The sequence below is a fragment of the Chiloscyllium punctatum genome, chromosome 8 (genome assembly GCF_047496795.1).
Source record: "Chiloscyllium punctatum isolate Juve2018m chromosome 8, sChiPun1.3, whole genome shotgun sequence".
Taxonomy (NCBI): Eukaryota; Metazoa; Chordata; class Chondrichthyes; order Orectolobiformes; family Hemiscylliidae; genus Chiloscyllium; species Chiloscyllium punctatum.
In genome coordinates, this window is record NC_092746.1 from 128,384,948 (window position 1) to 128,405,582 (window position 20,635).

A 20,635-nucleotide genomic window follows, 5' to 3' on the forward strand; every position below is an offset into this window, starting at 1 on the left:
CTACTTAATTTCCATAACACTGCAAGTCAACTTCCTTCAAGTCCTCTTGTAAATTCTTCATTGATCATTTCCACTTGTGGGGATGAGTTCCAGGTCATTACCATGCACCGTCAAAAAAGATTCTTCCTCACTTTTCACTGACATCTCTTGGCCAAAACATTAAATCACTGTACCCTGCACCTGTGTCATCAGCTAATAGGAAAAGCTTTCCATCTCAATCATGTACACATTTAATCAAGTCTCTCTCCTCAATCTCACTTGCTCCAATCATAATGACACAGGCTTCTCCAACCTAATCTTGTGACTAAAATCCCTTCTCTCTAGCACCGCTCTGGTCAATCTCACCAGCACCCTCTCAAGGACCCTCACATCCTTCCAATGCGGTGGTGACAACAAGAGAACACAGTACTCTCATTGGGACCTAATCTCAAATTGGGCACCTTATAGAATTAGAATTAACTTTATGACATGTACTCACATGAGTACAGTGAAAACATTAGAATTTGCCACTTATGACACCATCTAAGGTACGAAGGTACGTAAATACAGATTCTTAGCAAATGATTAAGAAAAATGCAAGATCATAGGAATAAAATAAAAGGAATAAAAAGTCCAGAATTAGAGTCCTTCCACCCGAGTCCACACCAGCACCTGGCCTCCAGAATAGAAAAAAAAATTACATAAATAGAGTTCACCTTCTGAATAATGGATTTATAAATATAAATACAACGCATTTGCAAAGTTTAGCATAATGTGCGTGTTTTTGTTCTCAATCATTTCTGCTAATTACTCCTTCAATTCTTCCTGCCACCTTCCTAGAATAGTTCACACCAACCTCCCCCCTCACACATTTTTCAAACAATGCTCCTCAGTTTATAGTTTCCTCTCCCATCCCTTCCACCAAATTCAATTAATTAAATCAAAATGAATGCTGACCCTCCAATTCAATTAGCTTTAACTTTGGTCAAGTATTACCTTCTCCAATTGAGAATTAAGATTTATTGCAGGGAAGAGTGTTTGACGTGAGCAATGGAAAGGTGGGAGTTTTACTTATTTATAACATCGAGAGGAGACAGTAAGCTGAAGAACATTAATAGACAAGCAAAAAGCCAAGAAACAAAATAAGAGGTGGTGACTGCTGTTGTGACTAATGAAAGCTATGAACGAAGTCTCTTCGTAAGATTTGAAATAAAACAAACTCTCACTCCCCCATCAATAAGATCAAGATGTGGTTCACTTCTGGCAGAGTGAGATGCCTGGCACTTGTGATAACTGGAGGGTCTAAATAAGCTTGATGAATGGAGCATGGAATCATTGACTGCAGTGATTATTTGGAAGTGGTCATGGCTACACAAGGAACCCTGACATTTTTCAGGAAGATTATTTGTAAACTGCACCATAACGGCAAAAGTATGCGCACAAGTTTGCCTTGGGAAGACGGTCATTTGTCTAAAAAGATGGTTTGCCTGTCATAACTTCAAAGATGATGTACACTGATAAGCCAGTGCCAGCGAGACTACATACAAAGGACAGCTGAACCAGAGTTTAAGAGAGGTCACAGATATGTTGCACAAATCACAGATGGGAATGTTGCACAAGGTACAATGGTCTACCATCAATTCAGGAGTTCAATTTGCTTTCTAGCTTTTGGTACTCAAAATGTTCTCCCGTCACAAAAACATTCGTAGCTGTTCTTTCAAGATTTATCTCTCTCCATTACATGTTTCTCCCTACACAATTACACATCAACTGCATGACAGGTGAACTGCTCCCGAGCCACAGAAGCCGCTTCAGTTAAACATTTACAACTTGCCACTCAATTTCATTCCCCGTGTTCCCTCGAGTTTCTTTTCTGAGCCTCAATCCCATCACTCATGGAGTGCAGTTAACATGGGCCACACAGCAATGAAGCCAAAAACTCTCACCCTATGGTGAAACATTTTAAAATTCTGGTAATTTTGGGAGTGGTCAGGGAGGAGGAGAAAGACTGTATAACATTTCTTAATTCATTCATGGGTCACTCAAGGGCAACTACAAACAGAGACGCCCACATGAGGTATTTTAGGTGTTGATGGGGATTTCCTCGAATTCCAGGAGCAGCAGTTTTTGTTTTACATGCTGATGCATTGATTTGGAACCTTGGGGAACAAAGATCAAAACAACGGCACTTTTAAAAAGGAGGAAGACAAACAAAAGGAGTGACCACATGGTCTGTCATGGAGAGAGAGAGAGAAAGAAATCTACACTGCTAATTGACACAGCAGTGAATTGGCACAGTTGCTGCCTTGGCTGTTTGAGTTCATGTGTCTCTGGCCATTGGAATGCATCTAGGAAAAATTCACAGCTGACTTTGGAGGAACCGGTGTGAGAGATCCCACAGCACAGGAACCTTGCTGTAAGTCTACAGTAGTGAGTAGAATGGATTCTTTCTTGATTATATGTTTTATTGAGATCGGTCTCTTGATAAATATTAAAAATATAAACCATAAGTACTAAGTTAGCCGGCAGCACTGTTTTTTAAAGCAAAAAGACGTTGCTATTTTCTGGGTCTGTAGATTGTGAAGGAGCAAAGATGGCCTTCAGTAGAGTGAAGTAGTCTTCCTGTCGGATATGGGAGCTTAAGGGGAGGTTCCATGTTACTGATGATTATGTTTGCATAATCTTTCTTTGGTTGGGAATCCTAGTAGATCTCATGGAGTGTTGGAGCAGCAGCTTAGAAGCAATAGGGAACTTACAAGAACTACGAGTGTGATGGATGGCAGTTATAAGAACGGAGAAAAGCCACAGATACAGTCAGGTAGATTGGTTAGCTCCAGGAAAGGTAGGATGGTAGGCAGGTGGTGCAGGAGTCTTCTGTGGCTATTCCCATTTCAAACAACTATGTTGTTTTGGAAAATGTAGGGGGTGATGAACTCTCCGGGGAATGTAGCACGAACAGCCGAGTTTCTGGTATGGAGACTGGCTCTAATGTAATGAGGGGTACGTCAGATTCCAAGCGATCGATCGTGATAAGGGAACTCCCTTGTCAGAGGCACAGATAGATGTTTCTGCAGCCAGCAGTGAAAATGAGAATGGTGTGTTGCCTCTTTGGTGCCAGAATCAAGATTATCTCAGAGGGTGCAGACTGTTCTCAGAGGGGAAGAGGAGCCAGCAGGAGGTCATTGTACATATTGAAACTAACGATGTAGGAAGGGAAGAGGGAGAAATTCTGAGGAGAGAATATAGAAAGTTAGACAGAAATTTTAAATGGTGGTCCTCGAGAGTAGTAATACCTGGATTACTCCCGGTGCTACGAGCGAGTGAGGGTAGGAATAGGAGGATAGAGCAGATGAATGCATGGCTGAGGAGCCTGTGCAGGGGAGAAGGGTTCACATTTTTGGATCATTGGAATCTCTACTGGGATAGAAGTGACCTGTACAAGAAGGACGGAGTGCACCTAAATTGGAAGGGGACTAAGATACTGGCAGGAAGATTTACCAGAGTTGGTCGGGAGGATTTAAACTAGTAAGGTGGGGGGGGGGGGGGGGGGGGTGGGACACAGGGAAGGAGAGAGGAAAGAAAGATTTTTGGGAAGATTTGTAGCTCTGGTTGAGTTTCTGGATGTAAGTTTGCTCGCTGAGCTACAAAGTTCATTTTCAGATGTTTCGTCACCATATTAGGTAACATCATCAGTGAACCTCCTCTGAAGCACTGGTGTTAGTGACCCGCTTTCTATTTATGTGTTTAGGTTTCCTTGGGTTGGATCTTTGACCCACCCAAAGAAACCTAAACACAAGTAGAAAGTGAGTCACTAACACCAGTGCTTCACCGGAGTCTTACTGATGTTACCTAATATGGTGATGAAATGTTGGAAACGAACCTTCCAGCTCTGTAAACAAACTTACATTCGGGAAAGAGATCAATCGGAGTGATACAGTTGGGAAAAGGCGAGAGTCAAACAGTCAGGGCAGGCACTGATAAATTAAACTGCATTTACTTCAATGCTAAAGGCCTAAAAGGTAAGGCAGATGAACTCAGGACATGGTTAGGAATATGGGACTGGATATCACGGCAAATACAGAGATGTGGCTCAGAGATGGACAGAGCTGGCAGCTTAATGTTCCAGGATACAAATGCTATAGGAAGGATGGAGGGGGGGGGTACTTAGGAGGATATTCCTGGGAATACATCCAGGGAAATTATTTGGGTGGAACTGAGAATGAAGAAAGAGACAAATCACCTTTTTTAGGATTGTATTATAGATCCCCTAATAGTCAGCAGGAAATTGTGAAACAAATTTTTAATGGAGATTTCAGTTATCTGTAAGAATAATAGGGTGGTTATGGTGGGGATTTTAACTTTCCAAATATAGACTGGGACTGCTATAGTGTTAAGAGTTTAGATGGAGAGGAATTTGTTAAGTGTGTACAAGAAAATCTTCTGATTTAGTATGTAGATGCACCTACGAGAGAAGGTGCAAAACTTGACCTACTCTGGGGAAATAAGGCAGGGCAGTTGACTGAGGTGCCAGTGAGGGAGCACTTTGGGGCCAGTGACCATAATTCTATTAGTGTTAAAATAATGATAGAAACGGATAGACCAGATCTAAAAGATGAAGTTCTAAATTGGAGGAATGCCAATTTTGAAAGTATTAGGCAACCTCTCCATCAAACCCACTGACTCCCACAGCTACCTGGATTACACCTCTTCCCACCCTACCTCTTGCAAAAATGCCATCCCGTATTCCCAATTACTCCGCCTCCGCCGGATCTGCTCCCAGGAGGACCAGTTCCACCACAGAACACACCAGATGGCCTCCATCTTTAGAGACCGCAATTTCCCTTCCCACGTGGTTAAAGATGCCCTCCAACGCATCTCGTCCACATCCCGCACCTCCACCCTCAGACCCCACCCCTCCAACCGTAACAAGGACAGAACGCCCCTGGTGCTCACCTTCCACCCTACCAACCTTCGCATAAACCAAATCATCCACCGACATTTCCGCCACCTCCAAAGAGCACCAGGGATATATTTCCCTCCCCACCCCTTTCCGCCTTCCGCAAAGACCGTTCCCTTCGTGACTACCTGGTTAGGTCCACACCCCCCTACAACCCACCCTCCCATCCTGGCACTTTCCCCTGCCACCACAGGAACTGTAAAACCTGCACCCACACCTCCTCCCTCACCTCTATCCAAGGCCCTAAAGGAGCCTTCCACATCCATCAAAGTTTTACTTGCACATCCACTAATATCATTTATTGTATCCGTTGCTCCCGATGTGGTCTCCTCTACATTGGGGAGACTGGGCGCCTCTTAGCAGAGCGCTTTAGGGAACATCTCCGGGACACCCGCACCAATCAACCACACAGCCCCGTGGCCCAACATTTCAACTCCCCCTCCCACTCTGCCGAGGACATGGAGGTCCTGGGCCTCCTTCACCGCCGCTCCCTCACCACCAGACGCCTGGAGGAAGAACGCCTCATCTTCCGCCTCGGAACACTTCAACCCCAGGGCATCAATGTGGATTTCAACAGTTTCCTCATTTCCCCTTCCTCCACCTCACCCTAGTTCTAAACTTCCAGCTCAGCACTGTCCCCATGACTTGTCCGGACTTGTCCTACCTGCCTATCTCCTTTTCCACCAATCCACTCCACCCTCTCCTCCCTGACCTATCACCTTCATCTCCTCCCCCACTCACCCATTGTACTCTATGCTACTTTCTCCCCACCCCCACCTTCCTCTAGCTTATCTCTCCACGCTTCAGGCTCACTGCCTTTATTCCTGATGAAGGGCTTTTGTCCGAAACGTCGATTTCGAAGCTCCTTGGATGCTGCCTGAACTGCTGTGCTCTTCCAGCGCCACTAATCCCGAACCTGGTTTCCAGCATCTGCAGTCATTGTTTTTACCTCTCTAATAACTTTCAAAAGCTGATTGGGGACAGATGTTCGCAGGTAAAGGGATTGCTGGAAAATGTGAAGCCTTCAAAAATGAGATAACGAGGATCCAGAGACAGTATATTCCTGTTAGGTTGAAAGGAAAAGGCTGGTAGGTGGGAATGCCGGATGACTAAAGAAATTGAGATATTGGTTAAGAAAAAGGAGGAAGCATATGTCAGGTATAGACAGGAGAGATTGAGTAAATCCTTAGAAGAGTATAAAGGCAGTAGGAGCATATTTAAAGGGAAATCAGGAGGGCAAAAAGGGGACATGAGATAACCTTATTTGCCAAAGCTAAGGAGAATCTAAAAGGGTTTTTATAACTACATTAAGGATGAAAGGGTAACTAAGGAGGGAGTAGGGCCCCTCAACGAACAGCAAGGTGGCCTTTGTGTGGAACTGCAGAAAATGGGGGAGATATTAAACAAGTATTTTGCATCAGTATTTACTGTGGAAAAGGATATGGAAGATATAGAATGTGGAGAAATAGATGGTGACATCTTGAAAAATGTCCATATTACAGAGGAGGAAGTGCTGAATGTCTTGAAATGCATAAAGGTGGATAAATCCCCAGGACCTGATCAGGTGTACCTGAGAACTCTGTGGGAATCTAGAAAAGTAATTGCTGGGCCTCTTGCTGAGATATTTGTAAGATCGATAGTCACAGGTGAGGTGCCGGAAGACTGGAGGTTGGCAAATGTGGTGCCACTGTTTAGGAAGGGTGGTAAGGAAAAGCCAGGGAACTATACACTGGTGAGTGTGACACCAGCGGTGGGCAACTTGTTAGAGGGAATCCTGAGGGACAGGATGTACATGTATTTGGAAAGGCAAGGACTGATTAGGGATAGTCAACATGGGTTTATGCATGGGAAGTCACGTCTCACAAACTTGGTAGAGTATTTAAAAGTAGTAACAAAGAGGATTGATGAGAGCAGCAGACGTGACCTATATGGACTTCAGTAAGGCATTGGACAAGGTGAGACTAGGATATGGGAGACTGGTTAGCAAGGTTAGATCCCATGGAATACAGAACTGGCTCAAAGGTAGAAGACAGAGGGTGGTGGTGGAGGGTTGTTTTTCAGACTGGAGGCCTGTGACCAGTGGTGTACCACAAGGATCAGTCCACTACTTTTCGTCATTTATATAGGTGATTTGGATGTGAACATAGGAGGTAGAGTTAGTAAGTTTGCAGATGACACCAAAATTAGAGGTGCAGTTGACAGCGAAGAGGGTTACCTCAGACTACAATGGGATCTTGACCAGATGGGCCAGTAGGCTGAGGAGTGGCAGATGGAGTTTAATTTAGATAAATGAGAGGTGCTGCATTTTGGAAAAGCAAATCAGAGTAGGACTTACAATGCAATGGTGAGGCCCTGAGTGTGTTACTGAGCAAAGAAACCTTGGAGTGCAGGTTCTTAGTTCCTTGAAAGTAGAGTCGCAGTAGATAGGATAGTGAAGGCAGCTGAAGGGCTTTTGCCTGAAACGTCAATTTTCCTGCTCCTTGCTGCCTGACCAGCTGTGCTTTTCCAGCACCACTCTGATCTAAACTCTGGTTTCTAGCATCTGCAGTCCTCACTTTTGCCATAGTGAAGGCAGCGTTTGGTATGCTTTCCTTTATTGGTCAGTGCATTGAGTACAGGAGTTGGGAGGTCATGTTGCAGTTATACAGGACATTGGTTAGGCTACTTTTGGAAAATATTGCGTTCAATTCTCGTCTCCTTCTTATTGGAAGTATGTTGTTAAACTTGAAAGGGTTCAGATAAGATTTACAAGGACGTTGCCAGGGTTGAAGGATTTGAGCTATAGGGAGAGGCTGAGGGGCAACCTTAGACAATAGACAATAGATGCAGGAGTAAGCCATTCTGCCCTTCGAGCCAGCACCATTATTCATAATGATCATGGCGGATCATCCTCAATCAGTATCCTGTTCCTGCCTTATCCCCATAACCCTTGATTCCACTATCCTTAAGAGCTCTATCCAACTCTTTCTTGAAAGTATCCGGAGACTTGGCCTCCACAGCCACAGGGGTTTATAAAATCATGAGGGGCACATATAGGATAAATAGACAACATCTTTTCCCTGGGGTGTGGGAGTCTAGAATTAGAGGGCACAGGTTTAGGGTGAGAGGGGAAAGATATAAAAGGGACCTAAGGGGCAACTTTTTACACAGAGGGTGGTACGTGTATGGAATGAGCTGCCAGAGGAAGTGGTACAATTACAGCATTTCAAAGGCATCTGGATGGATATATGAATAGGAAGGGTTTAGAGAGAAATTGTCCGAGTGCTAGTAAACGGGACTAGATTAGGTCAGCATGGACAAGTTCGGCTGAAGTTCTGTGCTGTACATCTCTTTGTACCAGCGCTTAATAGAATCAGTCAGTGAAGCCCACATTCCATAAAAGTTACAACCCACAGTGCTTAGAGGGAGGGATTTTCTGACCCAGCGACAGTGAAGGAATGGTGATAAATTTCCAAGTCAGGATGGTGAGTGGCTTGGAGGGGAACTTGAAGGTAGTGGTGTTTCCATGTATCGGTTACTTTTGTCCTCTAGACCGAAGTGGTCAGGGGTTTGGAAGGTGCTCTCAAAAGGAGTCTCGGTGAGTTACAGCAGCACATCTCTTAGATGGTACACACTGCCGGCATTGTGCGACAACAGTGAAGGGGATGAACATTGAATAATAATGAATTCAACCACTGTTCACTCAAATCTAACATGCCCCAATACCTATATAGTCTTTGAATTTATGTTAATAGACTTTAGAGATCATCAGCTTTTTCAGAAGGCAGAGTAACTCAGAAATAGTTGTGTCTATGAGAACATTGAGAAGGAAAGCCAACAACTGGCATATCATGCAGTCAGGAAAATACCAGAAAAGTACCATGACATGTACCAAGCTTTACTGGAGTCAGTCTTTTCGATTGGGTGCATCTGTGTGTATGTGTGTAGGGAATGGAAGCACACCAAGTCTGATTTTAAGCTGCAACATTACTTACAACTATAAACTAATAATTATACACCAAGGCTACTCAAAATTTAACGAATTCATATTTTTCTTAATCCAAATCAGACAGGCCTGAAGGGCAAAGGTCACGTCCAAATTCTCCAGTTCCGTTATTAGTTTGCCTTGCTAGCTGCAGTATACTACGGTCACTCTGACAGCAGTCGAGTGGAGTGCATTCTTTCCCCGTGTGGTAACGGGTCTCACTGCTCGTCTGCCTCCTGGTCACGGATCTGGAATCAATTAGTCAGGAACAACAGTCTGGCAACCCGAGCTATCCTCGTCTGAAACCCCAACACACCCCCAACCAGCATCAGCCTCTGAACACTCTCCACAGACTAAAGCTCCTTGATTCAAATCACCATGACAGACACATTCCATGTCTCATTGCTGATAAAAGACAACAAGCTGACCCCCAGGATTGCCACACTGACCCATGACCCAGATGACGAAACTTGGATGCTTGGTGAGTCACTCCTGTTCCCCTTCTAGCTCACCATCTCCACTTTCATGAATGTGTTTGATCTCATGATTATGGTGCAATTTGAGGATTCATGACAACACGAACCTCCAAAACACAGGGGCCTGGAGATGGAAAATCTATAATAACATCAATAGCATAATAACAGTAATAACATCAAAAGAGTTTGATTGGAAACTCCAGTCTGACTACTGTATCTTACATCAGAGATATTTTCATTTGTGATTTTAATTTATTTGGAATTATAAAGGACATATTTAAACACCAATAAGACTTGATAAGGAAGCTGAGACAGGAGAAGAATGCATTACTCATGGTTTTCCTGCCATGACTAAAGGTTTGCTCATCAAATGTTCCTTTAACCAAAATAAGTTAAATCCTCAGGCATGGACTGAAGATCACCATGACCACAAAAACTGATGTCATAAGAGACACATTCCACACACTTCAACATGGAATGGTTTACCATACAAAGCTATTGAGGTGGAGAAGAGATCTCCTTTAAAGAGCATCCACTTATGTAGTGATTTACATAGTGACGACATGAGAATAAAGTATCAAATCCTTTGCAGCCAACCAAATCCTCGTTTTGAAGTACTGTCATTACTGTACAAGAAACAAAAAGCAACCAATTTATACCAGCAAAGTTACCAGCAGTAAAATGCATAAGTGGATACGATGTTGCTGTGATGCAAATGGAGTGATATAAATATATACACACATACACTGACCTGGACAGCATTTGCTAGAAACATATATGTATCTAAATAAATGAAGGATAACTGCAAAAGATGGAAAGTTTGCACAATTTCTCGATCACACAGAAATTATCAGGTGAATGTTTGGAATACAGAAATCAAAACCAGAAGGGTTGGGGGTTATCTGTTGTTTCCAAAAAGCCAAAAGATTTTGGGAGGAAAGCTTTAATTTAAAAAAACACAGGAAAAAGTTTGCCTCGCAGTTATGATACTAAGCAGAGCCTAATGTTGAGGATTGCCTAGCAACAGCCTCTGGACTTTGAGTTTCTATTTTTGCCACAGACTGGAGAATTGTTAGAGGCTTACAAGGAAACTTCTGTGTCTCTCTTCCCCCTCCCTTCCGTCTGCTCCCCCCACCCCCCTGTCTTCTCCCCTCCTCTTCTGCCTGCCCACCCTCTTCACCACGCCTTCTGCCTGCCCCTCCATCTGCCTTCACACCCTCTTCTCCCCAATTCTGCCTAACCCCCCTTCTCTCTGCCTCACTTTTTCTTCAGTGAAGTATTTCTTCAGCATCAGAGAAAAGGTTCAGAAATCAGAGACCTGTTATTCCCTCAACTTCTGAAAGTCAAAATGTTAACTCAATAGCAACTGACCTGCTACCCAACTATCATTGATCTGACATCAATGTGTTCATATTGATTAAATAAAAGAACAAACTATGAGAATTTCATTCTTCCTATTTAGTTTAGACTCTCAATCAACAAGGCTTTTCCTCCCTCCACCCCCCCACCTCAATTGCTTTGCAGGTGTGTGTCACCTTGCTGTGCTTGTGTTGGAACATGGCAGTGTATGAATTATGACTAAGGGAATGTCACTGAAGTCGTACATTGTAGTTTTGCTGATAATCAGTTTGGTCACACACAGGTAGAGCAGAAAGTTTTTTCGAAAAAGTTTGCGATGAAACCTGGTGAAAGGCTCGATCATTCTAGATGACAGTAATAAAGAGCAAATAATTGATGTGTTAGTGATCAAATAAATACAGCAAGTCAAGTCATGTGCTTAATCTCCTGTGCACTTCGCCCACCAGAGTCATAATAATGGCAAACTTCTTCAAAACAGCATTCTTTAGCCTATCTATATGAATAGGCAATGACTCAATCACAGAACTGTTCCAGCACAGGAGGTCATTCAGCCAGTTGTGTCTGTGTCAGCTCAGTAATTCACCCCCAACTATTCCACCATCTTCATCCAATCACCCTGCACATTCTTCCTTTTTGGGTAACTATCTAATTGCCTTGTAGGTTTGATTGAAGCAATCTACACGACACACTGAGGCGGCATATTTCAATTCCTAACTACTCACTGTGTAAGATTATTTTGTTTCTTTGTCAATTATCTGTGCCCTGTGCTCTGTGCCCTCGCCCTCTCGGTTTAATATCTCACCAGAAATCAGCAGTACAGTAATACTGCACTAGGATCATCAGCACGGGTCTTGTGGACTTGACCATATGATTGCCTGACCCAATTATATCATACCATTAAAAAAAAATGCCTCTGGCATCATAGAAACAGACAAATGGCAACCATTCTATCATTCCTGCCTCATATTAGATTTTCTCCTTTGCTGTAAATTCCCATGATTCTACAGCAGCTCTGTGACAGGGAAGTGCTCTTCAGGCACTTGGGAGCCTGTGGAGTGTGTTTGTTTCAGACGCCAAGTTCAGACAGTCGAGGGTTTCAAAGCGACTTCTGGAGCTTGGACAAGTTCCCCATTGAACAGAGAGAAGGTGAAGACAACTTACTTTGGAGAGGTGCCGGGTGAGCTGGGGCAGCTGCCTTATGAAAACAGCTGAACAATCGTAAGATAACTGTCAATATTTATTGCTGCCAAAATCAGCAAAATAAATAAATGTGCTCGAGTCTGCAGAGCCTCAGGGACCAGGGTAGCATCAGATTGAAAGAATGTGGCAACAATTAGTGGTAAGCCAGAGAACTGAAAGTTTTAACAATCAACAAAAGATGACCAAAAAAAAAAGAGGGAGAAAGTAAACTTTGAGGGCGAACTTGGAAGTAATATCAAGACAGAGTGCAAGAGCTTCTTTAAATATGTGAAAAAGAAGAGAGAAGCCAAAGTGAATACAGGCCCCCTTTGAAAATGAGGCTGGAGAAATAATAATGGGGAACCAGGAAAAAGCAGAGGGGTTGAAATAAATACTTTGCATCACTTTCCATAATAGAAGACACTGATGCCATTCCAAAATGACTAAATATTCAACTGCAAAAAGAGGACATGAAACAAATGAAATAACTACCACAAGAGAAAATGTGCTCGGGAAACTGATGTTCACACAGCTGCAGTGCTGCTGAACTGCTGGTACCAAGGAGGAAATTCAAAATCAGAATGCAACAAAACTACTACTAGACGCTTCAAGTACTGCAAAGCAGGGTCTAGTACATGATTAATTTCTTCATCCCAAGCTGGTTTGTCATGTAATAAATATGGAATAGAAAGTAAAATTCTCAACACCAATCCTCGGCTTCCTGTGTGTTGTCTGAGGCATAATTGTGATCGTCAGGTAGCTAGTGACTGACTGAAGAAGCAGTGCTCCAAAAGCTTGTACTTCTGACTGAACCTGTTGGACCATAACCTGGTGCTGTGTGATTTTTTGTAAACGTTGCCCACCCTAGTCCAACACCTCCACACAATGAGTAAGTTTGCCCTCTACCCGTTGGAATGTCTAGAAATAAGAGGCGATCCTGCTTAAACATAGAAGATTCTTAGGGACCGGACAGGTTAGATATGGAAAAGTTGTTTTCCCTGTGAGCGAGTCTAGGCCCAGAGGGCATAATCTTGAAATTGGGAAACCCCCATTTAAGATGGAGATGAAGAGGAAATTCTTCTTTCAGAGAGCAGGGAATGTGTAGAATTCTTTGCTGTCAAGAGCTGCTGAGGCTAGGCCGTTAAGTATATTCAAGGTTGAGAATGACATTTTTAATCAAGGATTATTAGGAAATGGTAGGAAGAGAGAGTCAAGGATCATCTAACTAGCCATAATCTCATTGAATGGGGGAACAAACTTGATGGGCTGAATTGCCTACTCCTGCTCCTATATCTAGTCATCTTATGTAGAGCACAGAATTCAAATGCTGTCATGAATTCACACACACACAAGGCACCACTGCCCACAGATCAAGTGTTCTAAATCACCATTCTTCAGACCAACAGTGCAACTTTGTTACCAAAAAACATTTGCCCAAAACTTGTGGAGCCACAAATTTTGAAATCCTGTCAATTTAGGACTGAACACCAAGCCTTGGAACAGAGGAAAGAGGAGATTTATGGGGAAGGGATAAGACACTCCAGTTATGAATATGCTACAAAAGCTGGACTTGTTCTCCTTACAACAGATTTTTGACAGAAGCCCTTAAAAATCAAGAAGGATTTTGATCAGAGTAAATAAGGAGATACAATTTCGACTAGCACGAGGAAAAATGACCAAAACAGAAACTAAATATAACCAGCAAGGTAACTAGAGAAGATTCTAGAAGTTCTTTTATTTTTAAAAAAAGTTGTTTTGTGATCTGGAAGGCGCTGCGTGAAAAGCTGGTGAAAGCAGATCCAATAATAACTTACTGAAGGAAATTGGATGAATGTTCAAAAAAAAAAATCAGCGCCTCAGGTGGGACTACAGCAAGGTGGTGGGCTAACTTAACAGCATTTTAGAAGTACCATAATAGACACAATGGGCTGAATGTTCTCCTTAATTAGTCTGATCCCTAGGATGTAGGGGTTGACTTAACAAGACTACCTGGCTAAACAGGTTAGACATTTACTTAGAGTTTAGGAGAATGAGGGGTGATCTTATTGAAGGGAGTCTGAGGGGCTCAACAAGGTACATGTTGAGAAGATACTTCCAATAGTTGGGGTAATCTTGAAGTATGGGACATAATTACAGAAAGAAAAACACAAATTACTGGCAATACTCAGGAAGTCTGGCAGTATCTATGAAAAGAAAGCAGAGTTAGCATTTCAAATCTGGTGACTCACCATCAGAAGGATCTGATGAAGAGTTACCAGACTTGGAACATTAACTCTGCATTCTTCCCACAAATGCTGCCCATCCTCCTGCGCTTTGACAGCAATTTGCATTTTTCTATCAGCTCTCCAATATCTGCAGTTCTTTATTTTGACATAATTATAAAATAAGAAGGCACTCATTTAAAACCAAAGTGCAGAGGAACTTCTTCGCCTAGTGGGTCTTGATCATCTAGAATTTTTGACCCCAGAGAGTTGCAGAGGCCAAATAATTGGAAGTATTTAAAGAAGGGCCATATGGAGGCTCAGTGGTGAGCACGGCTGCCTCACAGCGCCAGGGACCCTCATTTGATTCCAGCCTCCTGTGACTGTGCAAACTCCACACAGTCTCTCAGTATCTCTGTGGGGTTTCCTCTGGGTGCTCCAGTTTCTCTACAGTCCAAAGATGTGCAGGTTAGGTGGACTAGTTGCAGTAAATTGTCCCATAGTGACCAGGGTTGTGTAGGTTAGCTGGATTAGCCGCTGGAAATGCAAGGTTACAGTGACTGGGTAGGAGATGGGTTTGGTCGCAATGCTATTGACAGGGCCAGTGTGGACGTGATAGGCTGAATGGCCTGCTTCCACACTATAGGAATTCTAATTCTATGATTCTAAGAGGTCGGTAGACTTTGGAAATGTTGGGGAATTTGCAGCAATGAGGTGTTGGCGTGAAAAGGGGAGTTGAGACTGGAGACAGATCAGGCTTGATGGGCTGCATGTCCTATTCCTGCTTTTATTTCTTGCATTCTTAGGGGCTAACAGCTTCAGTTGCTCTGGACAAGGTTAACCTTGAAAGCAAGGGGATAAGCATGTGAAGACAATGTAGCAGCTTTTAGACTGCTGCCACACAGTTTCTAAACTATTGTAATGAAGTGGAGAAAAATAGGAGTCAATTATTACTAAGCGTATAAAAAGTTAATTGCAAACAGGTTACAGAGAGTTCAGCAGGATACATGGCTAGATCCTATGATGAGTTTTGCTAAGCAGTATTACTGCAGGCACCAGCACCAGAATGGGATCTCTTCTATTCCTGCACATATCAAACTTCTTAATTCATACTCGTAATCCAAATCATACTGCCTGAGAGCTCATTACCTATCACCCAGGGTCACACATTGATGGTATTATAGATATGCCAGTGATACATTTCATCGAGACCAGCCCATTGATACTATCAGTGCTCAGAGGTAACCATCTAAAATCGGGCAATTTCCCAAATCCATTTCTATTCCCGAAGAGAAAAACAAATGCCAAGTTCTGGCTCATCATGCGTGTCCGCCTGTATTTTCAGGCAATTCCCCGCTCCAAGCTGGAGAGTGCAATCAAACACTTAACCAGGTCAAAGTTAAAAATCACACAACACCAGGTTATGGTCCAACAGGTTTAATTGGAAGCACACTAGCTTTCGGAGCGACGCTCCTTCATCAGGTGATAGTGGAGGGCTCGATCGTAACACAGAATTTATAGCAAAGATTTGCAGTGTGATGTAACTGAAATTATACATTGAAAAATTGATTGTCTGTTAAGCCTTTCATCTGTTAGAATACAATGATAGTTTCACTTCTTTCATGTTTAAATCACAAAACCTTTTTTTTAAAAAAGTTGCATTCTCAGGTTCGCTGTTAACAATGGTGATATCTAGACAATATGTTGAAGGTGTTAGCCCCCTGTGTTCTCTGTCTATGACCTGATGTTTAGATTGATTCTAATCTAAAAAGTGAGATAACAGAGTTTTACATAAATTCATGCAGTTTTTGAGCTCAGAGTTCTACATGAATGTATGCAATTTTTGAGCAAAGTGCAATGCAACTCTGCAAGTACAAATTCACCCCACAAAATATATGTGTGCATGTGGATCTTTGTCTGCCTGTGTGTGTGTGTGTATCTGTCTGTCTGGGGTGGGGGTTGTGAGTGTGAGAATGTGTGTGTGTGAGAGAGAATGAGTGTGTGTGTGTAGTGAGTGCAGAGTGTCTTAAGTCTGTGAGGTGGTGCATGTCAGAGTGTGGGAGTATGTGTGTCTATAAGGGTGTGTGTGGGTGTCTGTGTGCGCATCTGTGTGTACCTGTGTCTGTGTGTATGTGAGAGAGTGTGTGTGTGTAGTGCAATGGTGATCACCTCTGTGTTACGATTGAGCCCTCCACAATCACCTGATGAAGGAGCGTCACTCCGAAAGCTAGTGTTGGACAATAACCTGGTGTTGTGTGATTTTTAACTTTGTACACCCCAGTCCAACACCAGCATCTCCAAATCTTAACCAAGTCAGGTGATGATGCTTTATCCAGTGGGTACATCCCAGAAAAAAAAACAGTGCTTAAAGAGGTTTCTGAAAAACATTCCCTATATGATGGTAGGAAATTGGCAGGAGAATTCTGACCACTCCATTACTTTCATGGGTTTCAACATGCAGCAAAATAAGGCAGCGGAAATATAAACAAGAGCTCCCATTTTTGATTATTAATTCAGAGCCATCAAAAAAAAAAGCAATTCAATATTCTTGAGTGCAGGATGTAGCTCAGCCCTCCACAGCTAAAGCAGGTTGGAAACAGCTGGGTCACACAGAAGTCTGCCTCAAGTGGCATACACACATAGTAATACCTCAGTCAGACATGGACCTACCTGGACCAGTACACATACACAATACCTCAGTCAGTTACAAGTCTACCTGGACTGGTATACCCAGCACAAGCTCGCTCTGTATACCTGGACCAGTATATATGTACAGCAGTACCTTGGCCAGTAACGTTAGCAACAGGATGCCAATGGAGAGAGAAGCTCCAAGAAAATGCTGTAGAGTGAAATTTGGGTGTTTGTGAGCATGAAACACAAACTGTCAGCATGCAAGTGCAGCAAGTAATTGAGAAGGCCTTTATTGCTAAGGGGTAGAATTTAAAATTAGGGAAGCCTTATTACAACTTTACAGAGTGTTGGGGGTGGGAGGGTGCAACTGGATTACTGTGTAGATAGTTACATTTTGGTCCGTGTATTAAAATAAGGATATACTGTACTGGCATGCAAGGCAGTTCAAAAGATACTCACGAGGCTGACTCCTGGGATGAAGGGGTTGACTAAGCTGAACAGATTAGGTCTTTATTTGTTTGGGTTTACAAGAATGAGGGGTGATCTTACTGAAATGCACAGGATTCTGAATGGGCTTGTTAGGGTAAATGCTGAAAAGATCTTGCCACTAGTAAGGGAATTTCAGCTGAGGAATATAAGAATAGAAGGAAATTTTTAAAACTGAGATGCAAAAGACTTCCTTATCCAAGAGGACAGTGAACGGCTGGAATTCTCTCCCTCAAATTGTGGGAGCTGTGGAGACTCTCCATATTTAAAGAGGAGGAGGATAGGTTTTTGAAATATCAGGAGTTGGGGGCTAGTTTGGGTTTGGATATCTGGTCAGCATGGACGGGTTGGACCGAAGGGTCTGTTTCCACTCCCCTGCCCTCCAAGTGCTTCCATCATATTCTTGCCATCATGCTGTACATCTGTAATGTGACTAAGTGCTGCGACTTGGGACAAATCAGCCAAGATCTAAATGAACAGCAGGGACAGGCTCGAGTTGTCAAAATGCCTATTCCTGCACTTACTTTTTATGTTCTTATGATCTCAGTCTACCTGGGCATTAACAAACACAGCAGTGCCTGGGTTAGATATTAAAGTATGAGACTAGCTCAGTAATTATGGCAGAGTTACTGCTAATTGGGAACAGACACCTTCTCATTGCTGATCGAGCAGCACTATTCCTGATCAAAGATCTGCTTTGCCTAGAAGCAGCACCTTTCCACAGACCCATTTTAATTGTCACTTTTTTTTAAAGATTAGATTAGATTATATTAGATTATTTACAGTCTGAAAACAGGTCCTTCGGCCTAACAAGTCCACACCGACCCTCCGAAGAGTAACCTACCCAGACCCGTTCCCCCTGACTAACACTATGGGCAATTTAGCATGGCCAATCCACCTAACCTGTCCATCTTTGGACTATGGGAAGAAACCGGAGCACCCGGAAGAAACCCACACAGACACAGGGAGAATGTGCAATCTCCACACAGACAGTCACCCGAAGTGGGAACTGAAACTGGGCCCTTGCGCTGTGAGGCAGCAGTGCTAACCACTGGTCCACCGTGCTTCCCCTTAAGCCACCATTCACTTACTGAGCAGCAAAATTTCTCCACTCCCTTGCCCTCGAAGTGCTGCCATCATATTCTTGTCATCATGTTACCAAAGTTTTCGGATGACAGGATATAAAATAAAAAAAAGGTACTCTATAGGGGCTGGGAATCACTTCAGTAATCCTACACCAAGATACAACAAAAACCCAAGGCAATATTACCCTGAGCATTCAGAGCAAAGACCTGATTTTTTGATAACATGGGGGTTAATGGGACCAAGCTGAAAATGTGTTGCTGGAAAAGCGCAGCAAGTCAGGCAGCATCCAAGGAACAGGAGAATCGACGTTTCGGGCATCAGCCCTTCTTCAGAAAGATTCCTGAAGAAGGGCTGATGCCCGAAACGTCAATTCTCCTGTTCCTTGGATGCTGCCTGACCTGCTGCGCTTTTCTAGCAACACATTTTCAGCTTTGATCTCCAGCATCTGCAGTCCTCACTTTCTCCTCGTTAATGGGACCAAGCACTACAGTTTTATAAATGGGGCACTCTCAGCTTCACTCTCCCACGAGTTAAGTCACGAACAATTACAACTTGGAACTAAATTTAACTGAAACGCAGTGAATGATTGACAGCAGCATTATGGTTATCTGAAGTACACCATCTTAAAAGATGGTGAAAAAAAAATTAATCAGTAACATTCCAAGAGAAGCTGAATGAAGACTTGACATGTGGAGGTTTGGCAAGCTACTGGGAACCAGCACAGTAAAGAGCTGTAGAATTAATCACAAAAAGCTAACATTGGCATGTTGGGCCAAATGGCCTCGTTCTGTGCAGTATGATTCCCTAGTGCTGCACCAATCATCAGTTATAGCCTGCTCACCTCTCTCACCTCCTCCTTGCATTTTTCCACAGCCCATTATTCTGACAAACCCAATACAGGAAGAGATCAGTTGCCTTAAAGCCACGGCGTGAGGTGAATTTGCAGCCTGGATAGTTCCTGTGGTTGAAAGGTAGGAGTGGGAGTGGGGAGCACGTTCAGGGGATGATGATATCATAGCTACCATCTGGTATTGTACAACTTTGCACAGGATCATGGTTCCTCGTTAAAAAAAGAGAGAGATCTGTTTTCTATATCGGCTGAAAACCACTGGAAAGTTAGATACAGTAGTTCAGCTACTGAGGCACAATATGGCCAATTAAATCCGAACAGCCAGTCCCAGAGGAGGAACTGCTCTGAACTATCAAAATAAAAATTGAAAATCTGCTGCATTAAGACCTGGGCACTTTTTAATAAACAGAAACATTCACTTCAGTTTGTTGAATATGCTGGAATCTCAATGGCTAGAACAGAAAGTACAAAAACAAAGTTCCACATCAGTGTGCCATACAGATGAGAAAACCCAAAGTTTGATTCCTGGTCAGTGCTAAAATCCCTGAACCTCAGTTGCAGCAGTAACAGCCAACCAAACAGCACCTGCATGCTGAACAATTAGTAAGGGTGATAAACCAACTCTACCTTCCTATTCAACAATTTCTAGTAAAACGTGTACAAAACAACAAACAATTATACGATTCCGTTGTTTCACAATACCCTCCCCGCAGCTGTATTTCCCATCGGCACACTAAGACATGTAGATTGAGTATATGGTTTAGGAACGACAGTATTGGCAGCATCCAATGAGCTGTGTGTTACTGTGCAGTGCACTTTGCAGACAAGAGGGGAGAAACCAATCAAAAATACAAATTGCCGAGGTATTGCACTCTGGTTAAAGTCCTACCACATCAGATGTTGCTTACTTGCAGAATTTCACATGATGGGCTGAAGGGCCTGGTTTCTGAGCCTAACTGGTTTATGTGCTATTTGTATTTCACACACACTCCCTTCCACCAATTCTATACCGCCTTCTATTCTTTTCTCTATTGTGTACTTCTATATATTATTTAAAAGGGAAGTTAGATATTATTCAGCTCACCCATTCAGTGGCAATCTCCAACCCATCCAAGAATTTTCTAATCTGTCAATATATGCAATCACTTAGACAGATGATAGCTTTGGATAGTATGGATAGGGAAGACCTGATCCCCCTTGCAGAGAGATCAGTTACCAGATTTAAGATGATTCACAAAAGGATCAGAGGGGATATGAGGGAAAACTCTTCCACACAAATAGTTGTCGGTGTCTGGAATTTGCTATCCGATTTGTTGGTTAAGACGGAAACCCTGAACTCATTAAAATGAACCTGGATCTAGACCGAAGGTGCTGTGACTGGCAAAGCTCCAAATGGAGTGCTGGGAAATGGGTTTAGAATGGACAGCTAGTTTGCTCCACCGACATCAACATGATGGGTTGAATGGA

The 20,635-nt window shown here is 43.0% G+C and overlaps 1 protein-coding gene across 2 annotated transcripts in view; it reads right to left on the minus strand.

Annotated features, from left to right (window-relative positions):
• bop1 (BOP1 ribosomal biogenesis factor) overlaps positions 1–20,635 on the minus strand; it is a 170,338-nt gene that overhangs the window by 98,687 nt on the left and 51,016 nt on the right. The gene's annotated exons all lie outside the window — the stretch shown is intronic.